This window comes from Salminus brasiliensis, chromosome 12 (genome assembly GCF_030463535.1).
Source record: "Salminus brasiliensis chromosome 12, fSalBra1.hap2, whole genome shotgun sequence".
In the NCBI taxonomy this organism is placed as follows: domain Eukaryota; kingdom Metazoa; phylum Chordata; class Actinopteri; order Characiformes; family Bryconidae; genus Salminus; species Salminus brasiliensis.
In genome coordinates this window covers 7,763,315-7,785,125 of record NC_132889.1, presented here as the reverse complement: position 1 = coordinate 7,785,125, position 21,811 = coordinate 7,763,315, and positions in this window count along the sequence as shown.

Sequence of the window (21,811 nt, the reverse complement as noted above, 5' to 3'; positions counted from 1 at the left end):
TGTTCAAATACTTATTTTCCTTACTGTACGTGTCATGTATAAAATGTCTATCACTATAAGGAAGTTAGATGATGACTTGCAGATGAGTGAGGTAAGCCTTCTGAAACTATCCAATCCATCTATGCTATCCTCCTCCCTGCCACAACCTCCACCATGTTTAGCACATCTCTAATAAGTAGAGAGAATCATAGCAACCCTTCTGTTTAAAACAACTGGTTTAATTTTTGAAAACTAGGCAGACCTCAAAAGAGCAGTGAGGCAAGACTAGACATCTTTCTCAAGTAAGAATAGGTAAAAATTCGTACAAGAATTAAAAGAGTTTTAGCTGCTATAAAAATAATTCAAAAGGAGGAGTTACTAAGTACTGACCATGTAAAGTGCCCAAATATGTGCATCAGCCCTTTTGTCATTTTTAAACAGCAAAAGATACTAGGGCCCTATCTTACACCCTGCACAAGGTGCGTCGCGATGCTCATTCCATTCCATTTTCACACCTTCTTCCTGCGTTGTTTAAATACCGACAATGCTTGTGAATAAATCTACACTGGTGCGAATGCGAATTAATATAAATTTAAATATACATTCTCTTACAGTTATTCGATTACATTTTTCCCAGAACTCCTACTTTAAAACCATGGCATTTTTGATACATAGCAGCTAAATAACAAATCTTATTAAATAAAATTAAAGGTTATTTGTCACATACACAGTCATGACAAATGAGGTAAGTCCCTTGAAACTGTACCTATGCAAATCCTCCTCCTCCTTTTATAAAAAGTGTGTGAGTGAAACCTGAACAGTACTGAGAGATCTGCAGAGAAAAGCATATCAGCTCAGCCACAACCTCCACCATGTTTCACAGATGTCTAATACTGCTCATACTTGCTAACCTACCATGTAAGTGTGTGGATCGGCATCATATTAGATAAGTAAAGAAGAGAGACTCATAGAAAACCCTTTTCTAAATGACTGTTCCAATTGTTCTCCTTTTCTACAGGTTTTCAGAGTCAGACTCTCACTCAGTCTGAAGCTGTGGTTAAGAAACCTGGAGAATCTCATAAACTGACCTGTACCGCATCTGGATTCACATTCAGCAGCTATGAGATGGCCTGGATCAGGCAGGCTCCTGGGAAAGCACTGGAGTGGATTGCATTTATCAGCACAGGCAGCAGTCCAATCTACTATTCCCAGTCAGTCCGGGGAAGGTTTACAATCTCCAGGTCAGACTCTAGCAGTCAGCTGTACTTACAGATGAACAGTCTGAAGAGTGAAGACACTGCTGTGTATTACTGTGCAAGAGAGTCACAGTGGTAGAAAGCAGCAGCAGAGCTGTACAAAAACCCTTCCTCATTCAGTTATAGAGAAAAACAGGAGACACTGTAAGCTGTTAGAGTGATCCAGCAGTACAGAATAGTGCAATTCTGACAGACGTCTAACCAGAAGAGGGCAGTGTGTCCTCAGAAATGAAGCGTCCCCATCAGACATATCACCATAAAGCTGTAGAATGTCATTCCACCTTTCACAGTCCAACCTAAAGGATTCATGTTAGAAAACATACCTGCACTGTAGGGCCTCATTCATGAAACTCCATTATACCTACATAAGCCTTACATAAAAGTGACATAAGTCTAAATAAACATGTCTAAATGCTTATTCCAGCATGTGTGTCTATTGTCATGAAGACTGGTTTAGTCAATGTTGATGTCTTTTTCTCTGGGAACGTGATATGACAACTGATGCTTGTTGGAATAAATCCTTTATAAATGCTTATGCAGGTTTAGATCAGTTAAGACAGTTTATAACAGGAGTTTACACAAATATGACTTGGGTCACTCAGCATCACAAGCCTTGTCCTGCCCGCTTCAACAAAGTTACATTGCACAGTTGGCAGTGAACCAAGCCTAAAGTTATTATTTTGATGATGAAATGCTTCAAAATATTGATTTTAAAAATGTTCCTTGAAGTTGCTACTCACCTCCAACTCCCTCTGCAGAGACCATGCCGAATCCTGTCGTTGCAGGGTCAGTGCAAAAAGTGACGTGAATCTACGTTTCCAAGGTAATGCTAGGCATGTGTGTTTTTGGGCCTGTGGTTCAGTTCAGAAACAGGTAGTTGTAGTTGTGTAGTGGAGGATCTTTACTCGTTTAGTGTGAGATGGAAAACTGAATGGGGAAATTTCAGATACCCAGTCTTTTTATAATCTGCTATGACTTTAAGTCATGTTGTGTACACAAGGCTCTGAGGGGCAGACTGGCAGACCCTTGCACTGTATGTTGTGCAGCATCAGGGGAGAGTGAGGTAGTGTCAGCAGCTGGCCGTTATTGATTGAGATGAGCAGTATGTAATGTAATTTATCCAAGAGAAGCATATTATGCAGCCTATTATGCATATGCGAGTCCCCGGACATACACTCACCCACACACATCACACAAGTCACTTGACTGGCTAACCCTTAACTGCTCCCTGACCTCCTAACTTTTTCCCAAACCTACTTCTGGGGTCCACTTATCCTCACTGTCTCACTTATCAAGCATCACTGTCCTCACTGTCGGAAGGACCGATTCAATCACATTCCTTCCTCCGATTAACGTTTGTCCGTTTCCAGTAAATATAAGTACATAGTTAATAATTATGCATCTCATCACCCAAGGCTGAATGCTCTCATAGCTTTAACATAGTCTTTGTCTTGTTACATTATATCTAATAAGATCTAATATATATTAAAGGTATGGTTTAACTAACCCAATAACGTTTACCTAAAGGCAACACCATTAAATATGGGGTTAAGGAAAGTAGCAAAGTATTTCCATTCCTGGAAACAATCACATGACACATGTCATAGTGAAAACATATAGTGAAAAAATCTTTTTACCCACCCCTTACAATGACCTATATAAGCCAACAATGTCAGCCAAACCCAGAGGAGCCATATTAGAGGAGGTCCTAGAGTCCTACTGAGAATCAGCTTCCTCTGAAGCATCCACCATGATCTCTGTACCACTGCTGTTATTGGCGACTGCATCCTGTGAGCTGCTTTACCCTGAATTTTCTAGCCAAAAACTCATGCAATGCAAAAAATATTAGTTTTTACCATGATGTTGCTGTTTATTTGCAGGTGTTTCAGGCAACATTGGCCTCAATCAACCAACATCTGTAATGTCCCAGCCTGGGCAGACTCTAACTATCCCCTGTAAGGTCTCTGGATATTCATTTACTGATAGCTATTGCACAGACTTTATTCGTCAGTCTTCAAGAAAGACTTTGGAGTGGATTGTAGAAACGTGTGGAGATGGTGCCACACGCTATAATGATATTCTGAAGAGCAAGTTCAGCATCTCCAAAGATGTCTCCAGCAGCACAGTGACCTTAAGAGGCCAGAGTGTGCAGACTGAAGACACTGCTGTGTATTAATGTGCCCGGAGAACATATGGCACACAGTGTTACAAGTGGATAGTGTCCTTTGACAAAAACACCATGTGCACTCTACTGAGTAAACATGTGGATCCACTGCATTTCAGACAACCATGCGTTAGGTTCTGTAGTGACTGGATAAGAAATACGTTTTTCTATTTATCTGTATCTGTATCTGTATATTACACTTATCTGTAATACTAATCTGTAATACTGTAATTTTTTGCCATATTTTACCATATAATACATATATATATATATATATATATATATATATATATATATATATATATATATATATATATAGCATATGACATATTATATCATACCATACCATGTCACATAACACCATAATTTACCATCTCCTACCATACCAGTACCATATGTAACATATATATGCACTCTGAAAAATAAAGGTGCTATAAGGACTTTTGAGCGATGCTACAGATCAGAAGTCACTACTAATAACAGGCTGACCGTGGTCCAGGTCAGAACATGGGCGCTGTCCTATTCAGACCTGGATCTACCATAAAAATGATTGGCAGCTCTTTTCATTTTCATGAATCAACAGAGCTGTAAAACACTTCCTCAGTTACTCATTTAATAAACGGAGTATTACTTGCTTGTATTATGTTAGGTCATTTAAACTGTGTGTGGCATAAATGTAATCAAACAAGAAAAAATCATGGATTTTGAGAGATAACCAGCAGAGGGCAATGTGACCTCACAAATGATCAACCAGACTCATCACCATGAAGATTAACACTGCCATTGCTCCTCAAACAGTCAAAACTAATTGGTCCATAAGCATTCAGATATCTAATGAAATATCTAAATGAGATATCTATCATCATGATCTCTCTCTATTACATGTTATTATTATGTAGAACTTATATTCAGGTTAAGTCATAATATTAAACATGATCTGTTTTAACAAAATTAATAGACATCAAAATTAGTGTTCAGGGCAGAAACGCTGCACTTCTATTGTATTGCTGTCTGATAGTGAGGTAATCCCTCTGAAAGTAACTATGCAAATCCTCCTCCTCCCATTATAAAGTGTGTGTGGGAATAAACACTGAACAGAGCCGAGGGATCTGCAGAGAAAAGCCATCACCCATCAGCTCAGCCACAAACTCCACCATGTTTAGCAGATCTCTGATACTGCTGATACTCACTAATTTACCATGTGCGTGTCTGGTTTTAAACCAAGGGAAAGAAATGTTAGAAAAATCATTGAATCATCATTAATTGTTTCAGTACAAACTTTCATTCTTCTTCTTTCTACAGGTTTTCGGAGTCAGACTCTCACTCAGTCTGAAGCTGTGGTTAAGAAACCTGGAGAATCTCATAAACTGACCTGTACAGGATCTGGATTCACATTTAGTAGCCTTTATTTGGCCTGGGTCAGACAGGCTCCTGGGAAAGGCCTGGAATGGATTGCATATATCGGCACATACAGCTCTCCAATCAGCTATTCACAGTCAGTCCGGGGAAGGTTCACAATCTCCAGGTCAGACTCCAGCAGTCAGCTGTACTTACAGATGAACAGTCTGAAGAGTGAAGACACTGCTGTGTATTACTGTGCAAGAGTCACAGTGGTAGAAAGCAGCAGCAGAGCTGTACAAAAACCCTTCCTCATTCACTAAAACATAAACACTGGTGTTATTGTGTAGTAAACTGCTTACAGGACTGAGTGTTTTAACTTTACCAGGACATAGAAAATCATCACCAGTCATTGAACTATAAACCAACCGAGTTCAGTAGTTCATTAGCTTGGGGGTGTTGTCTCTTTTGCATCCCAATGGCATTTCAGACCAGTCAGAGCATATCAAACATTCGGAGCATATCAAACAGAGCATATCAAACCAATAGAGTATCTGAACGGGTCCCATCAACAGCCAATGAAAAGGGAGCAGAAAAAGTGCAGTTTTCAGGCAGTTTCATAGTTTACATGATACAGCAGCTACATTAAGCAGCATGATCAATACTGCAGCACCATTTAAGGTTTAACAGAGCCTCCAATATGTGCTGTGCTACTCACCCACAACTCCCTCTGCAGGCTGCACAGACCATGCTGACCCTGTCGTTTTGCTCGTTTTGGATCAGTGCAAATAGTGATGTAAACCTACGTTTCCAAGGTAATGCTAGGCATGTGTGTTTTTGGGCCTGTGGTTCAGTTCAGAAACAGGTAGTTGTAGTTGTGCAGTGGAGGATCTTTACTCATTTAGTGTGAGATGGAAAACTGAATGGAGAAATCTGAGATACCCAGTCTTTTTATAATCTGCTATGACTTTAAGTCATGGTGTGTACACAAGGCTCTGAGGGGCAGACTGGCAGACCCTTGCACTGTATGTTGTGCAGCATCAGGGAAGAGTGAGGTAGTGTCAGCAGCTGGCCGTCATTGATTGAGATGAGCAGTATGTAATGTAATTTATCCAAGAGAAGCATATTATGCAGCCTATTATGCATATGCGAGTCCCCGGACATACACTCACCCACACACATCACACAAGTCACTTGACTGGCTAACCCTTAACTGCTCCCTGACCTCCTAACCTTTTCCCAAACCTACTTCTGGGGTCCACTTATCCTCACTGTCTCTCTTATCAAGCTTACTGTCCTCACTGTCGGAAGGACCGATTTAATCACATTCCTTACTCCGATTAACATTTGTCTGATTCCAGTAAATATAAGTACATAGTTAGTAATTATGCATCTCATCACCCAAGGCTGAATGCTCTCATAGCTTTAACATAGTGGTTCTCACTCCTGGTCCTGGACAACCCCTGTCCTTGCTCCAATGCACCTGATTAATAAGATAAACTGGGTATAAACTGTTCCAGCTGCTGGATTACAAAACGATCATTTGAATCGAGAATGCTGGAGCAGGGAAACACCTGCAGGGCAGGGGGTGCCCAGGCATTTGGAAACCACTGCTTTAGCATGATTGCCCTGACAAAAGTGGTCTACCTATGAACTGAAACAGCCAAATATACATCAATACATATTTATGCATGTATATGTATTTATTATGTATTTATTGTTTATTCCAAAGGTTTTTCTACTGAAAAAATATCTTACCACTTGTTGGCACTTCTTTTTTTAACTGCTCTACTCCCAGGTGAAATGTCAAATCTTCTACCCATCATTTGTCTTGTGACATTAAATCTAATAAGATCTAATATATATTAAAGGTATGGTTTAACTAACCCAAAAACGTTTACCTGAAGGCAACACCATTAAATATGGGGTTAAGGAAAGTAGCAAAGTATTTCCATTCCTGGAAACAATCACATGACTATATCATAGTGAAAACATATAGTGAAAAAATCTTTTTACCCGCCCCTTCCAATGACCTATATAAGCCAACAATGTCAGCCAAACCCAGAGGAGCCATATTAGAGGAGGTCCTAGAGTCCTACTGAGAATCAGCTTCCTCTGAAGCATCCACCATGATCTCTGTACCACTGCTGTTATTGGTGACTGCATCCTGTGAGCTGCTTTACCCTGAATTTTCTAGCCAAAAACTCATGCAATGCAAAAAATATTAGTTTTTACCATGAAGTTGCTGTTTATTTGCAGGTGATTCTGGCAACATTGGTCTCAATCAACCAACATCTGTAATGTCCCAGCCTGGGCAGACTCTAACTATCCCCTGTAAGGTCTCTGGATATTCATTTACTGATAGCTATTGCACAGACTTTATTCGTCAGTCTTCAAGAAAGACTTTGGAGTGGATTGTAGAAACGTGTGGAGATGGTGCCACACGCTATAATGATATTCTGAAGAGCAAGTTCAGCATCTCCAAAGATGTCTCCAGCAGCACAGTGACCTTAAGAGGCCAGAGTGTGCAGACTGAAGACACTGCTGTGTATTAATGTGCCCGGAGAACATATGGCACACAGTGTTACAAGTGGAGAGTGTCCTTTGACAAAAACACCATGTGCACTCTACTGAGTAAACATGTGGATCCACTGCATTTCAGACAACAATGCGTTAGGTTCTGTAGTGACTGGATAAGAAATACGTTTTTCTATTTATCTGTATCTGTATCTGTATATTATACTTATCTGTAATACTATTTTGTGCCATATTTTATCATATGATATATCCAGCATATGACATATTATATCATATCATACCATGTCACATAACACCATAATTTACCCTCTCCTACCATACCAGTACCATATGTAACCATACACTCTGAAAAATAAAGGTGCTATAAAGGACTTTTGAGCGATGCTACAGATCAGAAGTCTACCAATAAACTATTGGCAGCTCTTTTCATTTTGAGTATTTATATTGTTCAGTGTAATTTTTCTGGCCTTTCCAGTACAATTCTAATACCCCAGGAAACTCACAGACCAGCCACATGTATACATATCACACATGGTGCTGAGCCAGTCAGATCTGTGCAATATGATGAGCGCTGCAACTTGAGTGAGTGACATACAGGGAAGAAATGAGGAACTGGAGATTGGAGATTTGAAAAGAAAGCATACCAGAGGAAATTGAATTCACAAGGTGAAGTGAAAAATGAGCTTTTGATCAAGAATAAACTCGTAAATGTTTATTCTTCCCCTTGACAGTTCTACACCAGTATCTCTCGTAATAAGATAAGATAAGATAAGATAAGATAAGATAGTCCTTTATTAGTCCCGCAGTGGGGAAATTCCCAAATGTTCCAAAACTGCACTACAAGACAAGGTATTACATTTTTTAAGACAATTTTTTTTAAGCATTGCTTTATTTTGAAATTGTATTGAAATATACTAAATACAATATACTACAATTGTTAATATATACTAATTTGTACTTTTAGGTTGATATTCCGGACTTAAATCCCTGCCAAATGAACCACTTTTGGTTCCATAAAGGTCCATTTTGTAAATATGTGAAAGCAAATAACCTTTCAAAGCCTTAAATAACCATCTCTTGATGTAAATGTTCTGGTCTTTTAGGATATGTGGTTCTTTATGAAAGTGGTCCTTCTATGGCATGCCCAAATAACCATTTGAAGCACATATTTTTTAACAGTGCTTCGGTACTGCAGAGTCTGCTAAATCTTCCTAAATGTTTTTTGCTGTCAGTCAAGGTTTTAATGAGGTTTTAATCAACCATTGCCAGCTGTGTAAATGACAACCTAAAAGGTTTTGCTTTCTTTTCATATAGCTATTTCTGCTCCTGTTTTGCTGATTGTTGGGACAGTGAAGAGTCAGGGTCTTTCATAGGATTTGATGTTTGCATACCCTGACCTTCCATAACTGTGAAAGTGAACAAAATGTAGCACCAACAAGCTAATAAAGGTCTGAGGACCCAGTCAAAGTTGTGTGAGAACTAAAATCTCTTTTGACACTGCTGTCTATTACTATGCAAGATGAAATCCACAGCGATTGGAATCAACAGAGCTGTAAAACACTTCCTCAGTTACTCATTTAATAAACTGAGTATTACTTGCTTGTATTATGTTAGGTCATTTAAACTGTGTATGGCATAAATGTAATCAAACAAGAAAAAATCATGGATTTTGAGAGATAACCAGCAGAGGGCAATGTGACCTCACAAATGATCAACCAGACTCATCACCATGAAGATTAACACTGCCATTGCTCCTCAAACAGTCAAAACTAATTGGTCCATAAGCATTCAGATATCTAATGAAATATCTACATGAGATATCTATCATCATGATCTCTCTTTATTACATGTTATAATTATGTAGAACTTATATTCAGGTTAAGTCATAATATTAATAGACATCAAAATTAGTGTTCAGGGCAGAAAAGCTGCACTTACATTGTATTGCTTTCTGATAGTGAGGTAATCCCTCTGAAAGTAGCTATGCAAATCCTCCTCCTCCCATTATAAAGTGTGTGTGGGAATAAACACTGAACAGAGCCGAGGGATCTGCAGAGAAAAGCCCATCACCCATCAGCTCAGCTACAACCTCCACCATGTTTAGTACATCTCTAATACTGCTGATACTCTCTAATCTACCATGTGCGTGTCTGGTTTGAAACCAAGGGAAAGAAATGTTAGAAAAATCATTTTAATCGTTTCCGTACTAACTTTCATTCTTCTCCTTTCTACAGGTTTTCAGAGTCAGACTCTCACTCAGTCTGAAGCTGTGGTTAAGAAACCTGGAGAATCTCATAAACTGACCTGTACCGCATCTGGATTCACATTTAGCAGCTATCGTATGGCCTGGGTCAGACAGGCTCCTGGAAAAGGCCTGGAATGGATTGCATATATCAGCACAGGCAGCAGTCCAATCTATTATTCCCAGTCAGTCGAAGGAAGGTTCACAATCTCCAGGTCTGACTCCAGCAGTCAGGTGTACTTACAGATGAACAGTCTGAAGAGTGAAGACACTGCTGTGTATTACTGTGCAAGAATCACAGTGGTAGAAAGCAGCAGCACAGCTGTACAAAAACCCTTCCTCATTCAGGAAAGCTGTTTATTTACATTACCAATGAACTCAGACTTCAGGTTTTTATTTGTTTTATTAGTGTATCAAGAAAAACATTTTAACAGTTTAAATTTTATTAATAAGGTGCATTTTAAAACAACAAATGTTGACCAAAATGTACATAAAAACAAACCAAAACACAACATAAACTCTTAACTACATTATTATATATATTAGGCATTAGGCTATATATTATTTGAGAGAGGATTTAAAAAACACTAGCAGTGTATGGGCTAGCCTAACATGTAGTGGCAACTCATTCCATAGTTTAGAAATTATGACTGCAAAGGCACGATCACCCCTGTGCTTCATTCTGGATTTAGGGACCACCAGAAGGAGCTGATCAGCAGATCTAAATGACCTTGAAGAAACACATGGCTGCAAAAGCTCACAGAGATAGGTTGGATCTGAATCATTTAATGACTTATAAACAAAGAGCAAGATCTTAATTAATCCTAAAACAGACAGAAAGTCAAAGAAGGGAAGCCAATATGGGCGAGATGTGTTCTTGTTTACATGTTCTTGTTAAAAGAAGACAAGCAGCAGTTGAAACTGTAGCTGTGAGATAAAGGCCTGACCAACACCAGCATGAAGCCCATTACAATAAGTCTGGATAAAATAAAAGCATGTATAGCCCTCTCAACATCATTGAAAGATAAAAATGGCTTGACCCTGGTTAAAAGCCTTAGCTGAAAGAAATTGGATTTAATGCACTGTGCATGGACTGTAACATCTTATAAATGTATATTATACATTCATGACCTGGTAATCTCACTGATTACAACAACTGTAATGCACATTTATTTATTCAGTAAACTGTCCTCTACAGTCAAACAGACCAAAATTAGTATTTAGGGCAGAAATGCTGCACTTACATTGTATTGCTTTCTGATGGTGAGGTAATCCCTCTGAAAGTAGCTATGCAAATCCTCCTCCTCCCATTATAAAGTGTGTGTGGGAATAAACACTGAACAGAGCTGAGAGATCTGCAGAGAAAAGCCCATCACCCATCAGCTCAGCCACAACCTCCACCATGTTTAGTACATCTCTGATACTGCTGATACTCACTAATCTACCATGTGCGTGTCTGGTTTAAATAAGATCATTAAATATCAGACACATCATTAACATTATTTAATCCACTACTTTAATTTGAGCATTTAATTCTTCTTCTTTTTACAGGTTTTCAGAGTCAGACTCTCACTCAGTCTGAAGCTGTGGTTCAAAAACCTGGAGAATCTCATAAACTGACCTGTACCGCATCTGGATTCACATTCAGCAGCTATTACATGGCTTGGATCAGACAGGCTCCTGGGAAAGGCCTGGAATGGATTGCATATATCGGCACAAGCAGCAGTCCAATCTACTATTCCCAATCAGTCCGGGGAAGGTTTGTAGTTTCCAGATCCGACTCCAGCAGTCAGCTGTACTTACAGATGAACAGTCTGAAGAGTGAAGACACTGCTGTGTATTACTGTGCAAGAGACTCACAGTGGTAGAAAGCAGCAGCACAGCTGTACAAAAACACCTCCTCATTCAGTTACAGAGGAAAGCAGGTTTCGACACAATTGTTAATTATATTCTCAGTTTATTTACATTACCAATGAACTCAGACTTCAGGCCTTTTTTGTTTGATTTGTGTATCAAGAAAAACATGGAGAAAATTTGTTTTTTTTTATAGATATAGATAACTCTTGTCAGAAGTTCAGTACTCTGTCATGGGCTCCTTAGATGTACAGGGTATATCTCTGGTACCAAACAATCAGTTCCTTTGGATGTTCCATTCTCTAAAGTCCTGGTCCTTGAACTAAGACCAGTTAGCATGGATGTGAACAATAATTTTGTAATTATAGAAATTGTGAAAAACTTAGAACTCGAGTAAAAGAACATATCATGGATGGTAGTCTAATCTAAATAACTAACCCCATTAAGACCAAGCTGTTGTACATCCCTGGCACTACAGGACCTCACAGTGTTCTTGTCATCACCTTGAAGAAACCCCAGGTCCCTCTATCTGCAGAAGTATAAAGTCTTGGTGTGGTTGTGGATGATGAGATAATGTTGTTAACTCATGTCACAAATATGACTCGGTCATCCAGATTTATTTTTTACAGAATCCAGAGAATTTGACCCACCCAGGTGCTCATTCAGCCCTCATCATCTCAAGACTTGGCTACTGTAACTATTTCCTGGCTGGTCTTCCTCTGCTTACCAGCAGATCATTGCCACTGATACAGAATGCAGCAGCACATCTTGTCTTTATTGTTCCTTCAAAGTTCAGCCAGGTAACCCCTCTGCTGCGTTCTCTTCACTGGCTTCCTGAATCTGCCCATCAAATTCAAACTCTGACACTGGCCTACAAAAGCCAAGAATGGACCAGTCCCTCTGTACCTGATGGCATTGGTCAAAAACCAATTCTCACAAGAATCCTTTCAAGCTTTAAATAAGGCTCAGCTGGACCCACCATCTCTGAAGATGTATGGAAGACAAGCATCTAAACTTTTCTCTGTCCTGACACTAAGGTGGTAGATTCCTATTTTTTGGGTTAACACCAAAGCTCTTTTGTATGTATGTATGTCTTTTTTCTATCCTTCTGGATGGAGCAGCCTCCATCATTCCAGACAACACAGTTCAGAGAGATAGTGAAGAGTCAGGGTCTTTCATTAGCTTTGAAGTTTGCATCACCTGACCTTCACTAACTATGACCATAAACAAGCCATAGCACTATCAGGCTAAGGATGGTCTGAGGACATGGTAAAAGTTATCTGAGAGCTCAAATCACTTTTGTCCAGCAGAGGGCAAGGTGACCTCACAAATGATCAACCGGACTCATCACCCTGAAGATTAACACTGTCATTGCTCTTTCCAGTTTGTTTACAGTCAAAACAATATGGTCCAAATTTCCAGAACATTTTTACATACATTTGCTTGATCATTGCTAAATAAAATCCTCATGATCGATTACATGTTAACGTTACATATTTATAACTTACATTTAGTCAAAAATATCATAATTTTACATTTAATCTGTTTTAACTGAACAAAGTAGCTAAATATTATTTATTTTTTTTATTTATTACCATCACAGTGTAAAAATGCATTCTTAAGAGTTTCCTTTATTATCTAGCAGGGCACTGTGCATGAAATGTAACACGATTGTTATAAAAGTATATTATACATTCATAAACTGCTAATCTTACACTGATTAATGTGCATGTAATGCAAATATATTTATTCAGTGAGGGCATAAACTGTCCTTTACCATCAAACAAGTCAAAATTATTGTTCAGGGCAGAAACACTGCCCTTACATTGTATTGCTTTCTAACATTGAGGTAATCCCTCTGAAAGCAGCTATGCAAATCCTCCTCCATTATAAAATGTGTGTGGGAATAAACACTGAACAGAGATCTGCAGAAAAAAGCCATCACCCATCAGCTCAGCCACAACCTCCACCATGTTTAGCAGATCTCTGATACTGCTGATACTCGCTAATTTACCATGTACGTGTCTGGATATGCATGATATTAGAGTAGTAAAGAATTTATTAATAATGAAAAGCATTGAGTGTTCTAATTCCTCTTATTTTCTACAGGTTTTCAGAGTCAGACTCTCACTCAGTCTGAAGCTGTGGTTAAAAGACCTGGAGAGTCTCATAAACTGACCTGTACAGGATCTGGATTCACATTCAGAAGCTATCCAATGAACTGGATCAGACAGGCTCCTGGGAAAGGACTGGAGTGGATTGCATTTATACACACAGGCAGCTCTCACATCTATTATTCCCAGTCAGTCGAAGGAAGGTTCACAATCTCCAGAGATGACTCCAGCAGTCAGGTGTACTTACAGATGAACAGTCTGAAGAGTGAAGACACTGCTGTGTATTACTGTGCAAGAGAGTCACAGTGGTAGAAAGCAGCAGCACAGCTGTACAAAAACCCTTCCTCATTCTGTGAGAAGCAGGTCTGATACAGTCAATGTTCAGAGCACTTGTTCCAGATAAGATCAACTGTCAAACCGAAGGATCAATAGGAGATGCAGACTGTAATGATATCCCTTGCAATATGAATAAAATATAATTTTCTTAAATTAGTAATTATGCTCATATTCAGGAAAATACACATTCGGTGTGATATAAATATAAGCAAGAAGTACAAATTGAGGATTTTAAGGGAGGCTAAACAGCAGGGGGCAACATGTCCTCATAAATGTAATTTCCACATCAGACTTGTCACCATGCAGATGTAGAATGTCATTCTTCCTCACAGTCAAAACTAAAGGGTCCAAATATCCAGAATGTTTGAAGTTAAATCTGCTTTTTCATATCTAAACATCAAAAGGGTCTTTCTCGGTAATATAAAAAAATGTCATGATATTAAATATGATCTGACTAAACATAATTAAATAAAAATAAAAAACACATTCTAATTTATAATAGTCCAACTCACACCACAAGGCCTATTTCTAATAGTATACTGTATATTTAATGATACATGATCAAGTTCTAAATGAATATTATACATTCATAAACTGCCAATCCCATAACGGCAAATGCCCCTACAATGCTCTATATAGTCAATAGAAAGTGTGAACTGTCCGTACAGTCAGACAGACCAAAGTCAGTGTTCAACCTTCTACTGAGAGCCGGCCAGTGACTGTTAGACTGTCATTTCAACCCCTGACCATTTCTCTGATTGAACTGAAACCATTCTTAACTCTATAAAGCTAAGAAGCAGCTCAAAACTCATGAAAAACTCCCAATGTCCTTGAGGCTGATGTTCATGATAATGCATTATCTATTGTAACATTCAGTCTTTCTGTCATAGCTGTTTTTCAGCTGACCTTTTAGACACTTTTTAGGGGGGACCCAAATAGGAACGTACAGAACATATGTACTTTATAATTCAATATATAGACTCATGAAGTACTTACGAAGAGTGTATATCGTCAACTACAAGACAACCTAAGATATTTGATGATATTCTGACATAGAAGCTTTAAATTACAGATGTTTTATGAAGTCTTTGTGTAGGCAGTCTTAAACTCATTACACATTAAGATGTATTACTCAGTAAATACAGAGATGTCTGTACAAACTGCTGGGGCTATTCTTTGGTAATAGAAGTTTGTAATATCACTGTCACAGGCAGTCAATGTGTGATAAGCCCTCTAAAACTAATGCAAATATGCAAATCCTCCTCCTCCCTTTATAAAGTGTGTGCGAGTGAAAGTAGAACAGAACTGACAGATCTGCAGAGAACCTCCACCATGTTTAGCACATCTCTAATACTGCTGATACTCGCTAACCTGCCATGTACGTGTCTGGTTTTGACTAGCAAGAAGATATCAGAGGAACTCTGATAAACCTTATTTGTTTAATTCTCCCTTTTTCTTCTTCACAGGTTTTCAGAGTCAGACATTCACTCAGTCTGAAGCTGTGGTTAAAAAGCCTGGAGAATCTCATAAACTGACCTGTGCAGGATCTGGATTCACGTTTAGGAACCTTTATTTGCACTGGATCAGACAGGCTCCTGGGAAAGGACTGGAGTGGATTGCATACATTAGCACGAGCAGCAGTCCCATCCGCTATTCCCAGTCAGTCGAAGGAAGGTTCACAGTCTCCAGAGATGACTCCAGCAGTCAGCTGTACTTACAGATGAACAGTCTGAAGAGTGAAGACACTGCTGTGTATTACTGTGCAAGAGAGTCACAGTGGTAGAAAGCAGCAGCACAGCTGCACAAAAACCCCTCCTCGTTCAGTTACAGAGGAAAGCTTATTTGTATTTATTGGTAATGACCTCCAGTTCATTTGTTATGAATATGAGTTGTGATATAAAAAATAAAATCAGTTTTAATCTTCAAGAACCTCAATTTACCAAGAAAAGGCACTGTACATTTTAATTTCCACTTTGACAAGGTATAGACAACTATTTTGATTCCATCCAGATTGTCCATTTCTGTTCTTTCCTCCCCTGAGAAAATGACATAGCATACCTTACAATACCACACCACCATGTGCTCTAATGCGCACAGCACGGTTTGTTTTTTGTCTCTCCTAGCCCCACCTGTCCATTAATATTCCCACCTTTGCCTCTGTCCTAGCCACGCTCCCTTGTTAGCTCCAGGTATTCCTTGTTAGTCCTTGTATAAGTACCCTTTGTTTAAGCCTTCCCTTATCTGGTCTTATACATGATCATGAGTATATATGTGTTCATGGCGGTGTATGGTATGTGGGCTTGGCCTATTTGATCTGTTTCCAGTTTGTTTTTCTTTGAAGTCTGTTTGCTCTGTTTTGCTTTGTTTTACTCTTAAATAAATACCTTTGTGTACGTCCGCCTCCGCCTCCAAGCTTCACGCACCGTGACATCATGCCATACCTTAAAATTCCATACCATACCATACTAATGCCATATCTTATAATTCCCGAACTTATAACGTCCATCCACTTCATACCTTATACTACCATTCCATATCATACATTTTATGTTCCTTAACAACGTCCAGTGACCACTGAATTGCCCCTAGCAAAACACAAGATTAAATACAATATAAACTTATTACATAAGCTTATTACATCATACAACATGAATAAAAAACATTATATACTTTTAAATATCTGAATTCATCTATGCTCATGTGGTGTGCAGAAACTTTTAGTGTTGTGGCTCTACACACATTATCAATGAAATGTACAGATCAGCTTTAGACTGGAACTGAATCAACTTATTGATCCTACCCACAAATTTGTGTCCGATTTTGTCTCTGGAAAAGAATCTGCTGTTATGGGCCTCTGTGTTTGCCAACTCCATCCCATCAAACATGATGTCATGATGCAAATGCAGAGTGGTGTTAGTCCTTCAAGCACTTAAGCAATGTGTTTCTATTCTCATCACCACCCCTTACCATGAAGAACACACTCTCCTTATTACTGCTACTACCCAGCTTCAGCAGTGAGTTTTAAAACCTAAAATATGTTTTTCTGATGGTGTAAAACGTCAACTTCTTGAGTCAGAGTTCCCTCTGATTCTACTCTAAAAAGCAACCTGGAGAAAAGCCTGCAGTTTCTCCTGCAGAGGATCTGAATTTAACTTTGGAGACTATGGTATAAACTGGATAAGACAACAGACTGGAAAAACACTGGAGTGGATTGGGGCTATCTGGTCTGATGCCAGTAAAAGTGAGACAGTGGTTCATTTTGCGGTGTGTTTAAACCCTGACCTCTCAATTTTTCTAAAATAAATTACAATATGTCTTCCTATGTCTTCAATATATCTTCCTGACAGTATCAAAAACCCTATGGCAATACATTGAATTATAACTCCTGTATCAAATTCAGAAAGTGGTTATTTATGCCCACACGGCTGGAGTTATATTTCAGCTTCTTACTGAAACATTCCATTCCACCTTAAACGGTGCAGACGCTACATCTGGTAGAATCTAACTGCGGCATTATTTTAATTTGGAACATCAATCCAGTTGCATTTACAGTCTACTGATTCTTTACACTCTTTTACAGAAAAAGCTGAAGGTGCTTAATGGTCACCTTGTAGAACTGAAGCTGCACATGAGCTAAACAATCTCAATTTGTGGGAGAATGTTGCAAAAAGCCAGAACTCACTTGCAGGAGGTTAAAAGGCATTTAATCAAAGTTAAATGAAAGACCATTATATATGAAGCTGCCAAAGAAAGTGAGACAGAGACAGAGACCATATATGCACATGTATGTGTATGAGTAAGGTAAGGCCCCTGAAACTGTAACTATGCAAATCCTCCTCCTCCATTTATAAAGTGTTTGTGCGAGTAACAGTGTAAGAGATCTTCAGAGAAAAGCCATCACCGATCAGCTCAGCCACAACCTCCACCATGTTTAGCAGATCTCTGATACTGCTGATACTCACTAACCTACCATGTACGTGTCTGAATTTGTGTGAAATCAGAGTAGTAAAGCAGAGAGACTCATGAAAAGCATTGAGTGTTCTAATTCTTCTCCTTTTCTACAGGTTTTCGGAGTCAGACTCTCACTCAGTCTGAAGCTGTGGTTAAAAGACCTGGAGAATCTCATAAACTGACCTGTACAGCATCTGGATTTACATTCAGCAGCTATCCAATGGCCTGGATCAGACAGGCTCCTGGGAAAGGCCTGGAGTGGATTGCATTCATACACACAGCCAGCTCTCCAATCTATTATTCACAGTCAGTCGAAGGAAGGTTCACAATCTCCAGAGATGACTCCAGCAGTCAGGTGTACTTACAGATGAACAGTCTGAAGAGTGAAGACACTGCTGTGTATTACTGTGCAAGACGAGACTCACAGTGGTATAAAGCAGCAGCACAGCTGTACAAAAACCCTTCCTCATTCAGTTACAGAGGAAAGCTTGTTTGTTGTTGTCTATTGGTAATGATCTCCAGTTCATTCGATTTATAATGTAAATAATGAAGTCAGTTTTAGTTGTTAAAACTATATAGTTAAAAGACTACTCAAGGTACCACCTTTTCCACTTTCCACATTTCCCTTTGACAAGTCCTAGACATCTATTTTGCTTCCATCCAGATCCATATCAGTTCTTTTCCACCTCCTCCCCTAAGAAAATGACATAGCATACATTATAATGCCATAACATATATTCATGACATACATTTAATTCCATATCTTATAACATCAAATCACTTTATACTTTATACTACCATTCCATACCATACTTTGCAGTTTAATGCTGTCCGGTTTTCCGGATTGCAAACTTTTCCTGTTCCCATATATATATATATAAATCCATGATGTATATTCCATATGCAGTCCACTTATTCTTCACACCCTTCTACAGATCAGCTGAAGGTGTCTAACAGTTACCTTGTAGAACTGTTCCTGCACATGAGCTAAAAGACCTTTGGGGAGAATGTTACAAAAGGCCAGAACTCACTTAGGTCAAAAGGTTAAATGGCTCACTTTTTTTAGTTAGTGGCTATACTTCCAATGTCACCACAAAATTAACTTTAAATGTCGAAAAATTCTAGGCCATCACAGTGCTCACAGAGCAGGCAGTCAGGTCATTTCTGACCCCTAGCCACCATATGGATAGTATATGAACTCCATTTTAGGTTTTTAGGTTTTATAATAGCTTGATCATGATTCTTCGACTTGTATCAATCCATTTCCATTTCACTGGCTATTCTCTTCCTCTGTTACTTTCAGCTGTTATAAGCAGTCTTTTCCAATGAAATGGTTCTTCTCATAATTCAAAATAAGAGCTTCAGTAAAGAGCCACAGATCCTGGTCTTTGTAAAGACAAATTATTATGGTGGCAACATTTTTTGCCCCAATCATTGTCACATATTTACTTTTCAGTGCAAATATCCTATTGATTACAATACTAATTACATGCATTCAATGGCACCTTTAAAACATGTAGTAAAACATCCTGCCAAATCTGCATCTTGAAGTCGAAGTAGAGATATCTGGTTATGATTACATTTGATGGAAAGTCGATACTTTGTATTCAGTCCTGTCCTGCAGAAGCAAATACTGTCCTTCATATTTTTGCCATGTTGTTGTCTTTTTCTGACATTAAATAAAGACTGTAAATCAAATGTAAATGTGATGTTTTCTGTAACTCACAACATAATTACATAGGTAATGACATAAGTGCAGTTCAATTGTATAGCAAAATGAAAATAACACATTTGTTAAGGGTTTAAACTCAAACTGGAGGATCAATACAAGTTAAAATACTTGTCAATTACTCATATAAAGTGCATGATACATGCATGGTACACATGTAGTCAAACTGTATATAAATTTGGAAAACAGTGGAATTTGTGAGATATTTTACCATATTTTCTCATATCTATATTAAATCATCATGATCTCTCTTAGATGTTACGATTACATTACATTACTTATATTTAGCCAAAAATGCCAATATTAAAAGTGATTTGTTTTAACAAAATGAAAAAGTGAAAGATTGTAAAGTTGTATATCATATATTGTATAGCCGTCAACCGCACACCACGTTGCTGTCGTAACAATGGGAAAAGTAGGCCTTGCATGGCTCGAAATGCACAAAAGGCATGTACTAAGTCTCTTCATTAATCATGGATGTGTTTTGGGCATAACATACAATAAACCAATCAGCGTGTCACTTGCCATTCCCTTAAAGAGCCAGGTGCAGGGAGAGCGCTAAATGATATACCATTTTGTCTATAATAAGAGCAGCTCTATGCAAATGTCCATCCTTCTACTACATATTTAATCAGGTGGAGGTAAAGACCAAGAGCTTTCACTCCTTCATCTTTCAACACACACCATGTTCTCCATATCTCTACTGCTTCTGCTGCTGCTCACCGAAACCTGTGAGTATGTCAGTGTTTGCTGCAGAGCATTTTTGGGGTATTTATAATCTGTTAATTTTATGATTTTATCATTTAAGGTGTTCAGTGTGTTGAGCTGACTCAGCCTGCATCCATGGTCTTAAATCCTGGTCAGTCGATGACCCTGAGCTGTAAAGTTTCTGGATATTCACTGACTGACAGCAGCTACTGTACACACTGGATACGGCAGCCTGCAGGAAAAGCTCTGGAGTGGATTGGAGCGATATGTGGTGGTGGTGACACTTATTACAGTGATAAACTCAAAAGCAGGTTTCAGATTACTAGAGACACGTCCAGCAGCACAGTACCCTTAAGAGGACAGAATCTGCAGACTGAAGACACAGCTGTGTATTACTGCGCTCGTGAAGACCACAGTGAAACATGTCAACAGGAACGCTGTACAAAAACAACTTCTGTAGAACAGATCTCCACAGAAACATTTGTTTCTGAATCATGACCTTCAGACCATTATTTCTTCTGCTTGGAGTCCTGCTTTTGTGTTGATAATTAAGCCTTCTTTATACTTTACTGATACAGTCCGTAGCATTACAGATACAGCACCATACTACACATGCCAGCACTTCTCAGAACATATTAAACACTACTTGTTGAAAGTTTTAGAGCACCCCAATTTGTTCAGTAGTCCAGACAAGCCTGCTTTTCTTCTTTTATCAATGAGTAAGACCTGCAGCTTCAAGGCTTAAGCTGAGCTACGTGTTGTTCTCATGTGAGATGCTGATTATACAAGCTGTTGACTCTCAGATACTGATCTTCTGATGCTGTTGTGCTCCTCTGTGTTTAGTTTCTTTTTCTAATCATTATGATTGCAGTCCAGATGTGCAATGTTGTATAAATCTACAATGGAGTATATGTTGTATGTTGTATAAACTCTGCAATAGAGAGTAACAGTCTAATGCAACACAGCCTTTGTAGACAAAGGGACTTACTTTACACCCTACACAAGTCACGTCCCGATAGTTATTGCTATCTTATACCCTGCCAACAGTCTATTTTCACGCCTCCTGCCTGCATCGTTTAAATAGCAATGCTGCTTGTAAATATATCTATGCTAGTGGGCATGGTGGTCATGTAATGAGGTGTATACAGATAAGTTTCTGGCGTGTTACTATCTTGACAAAGGAAAACACAGGTGCACCACTGACTGAAATCAACCTAGGCAGACGGCAACAGTCAGATCTTTGTTGCTATCTTGGCAGTAAATTGTCAACACAGGCACGTGCAGTCCAACACTCGTACACGCCAAAGTCAGACCGCACCTGGCTCTTAAGGAAATGGCAAGTGACACACTGATTTGTTTATTGCACGTTATGCCCAAAACACACCCCTGATTAATTAAGTTGACAGCTTGCCTAAGAATTGCTAAAATGGGGCCCAAATGGTTTGTAAATTGTATGCATTGATTTTTACAGCTTCATTTACCTTAATTGCTACAGACCAGTTGTAAGTTGTTAACCAATGACCATATCCTCACACCACACAATTTTTTTTTTTACAATTTAAATGATTATTTTTTTTTATTGTTTTGTCCTCAAAGGACTTG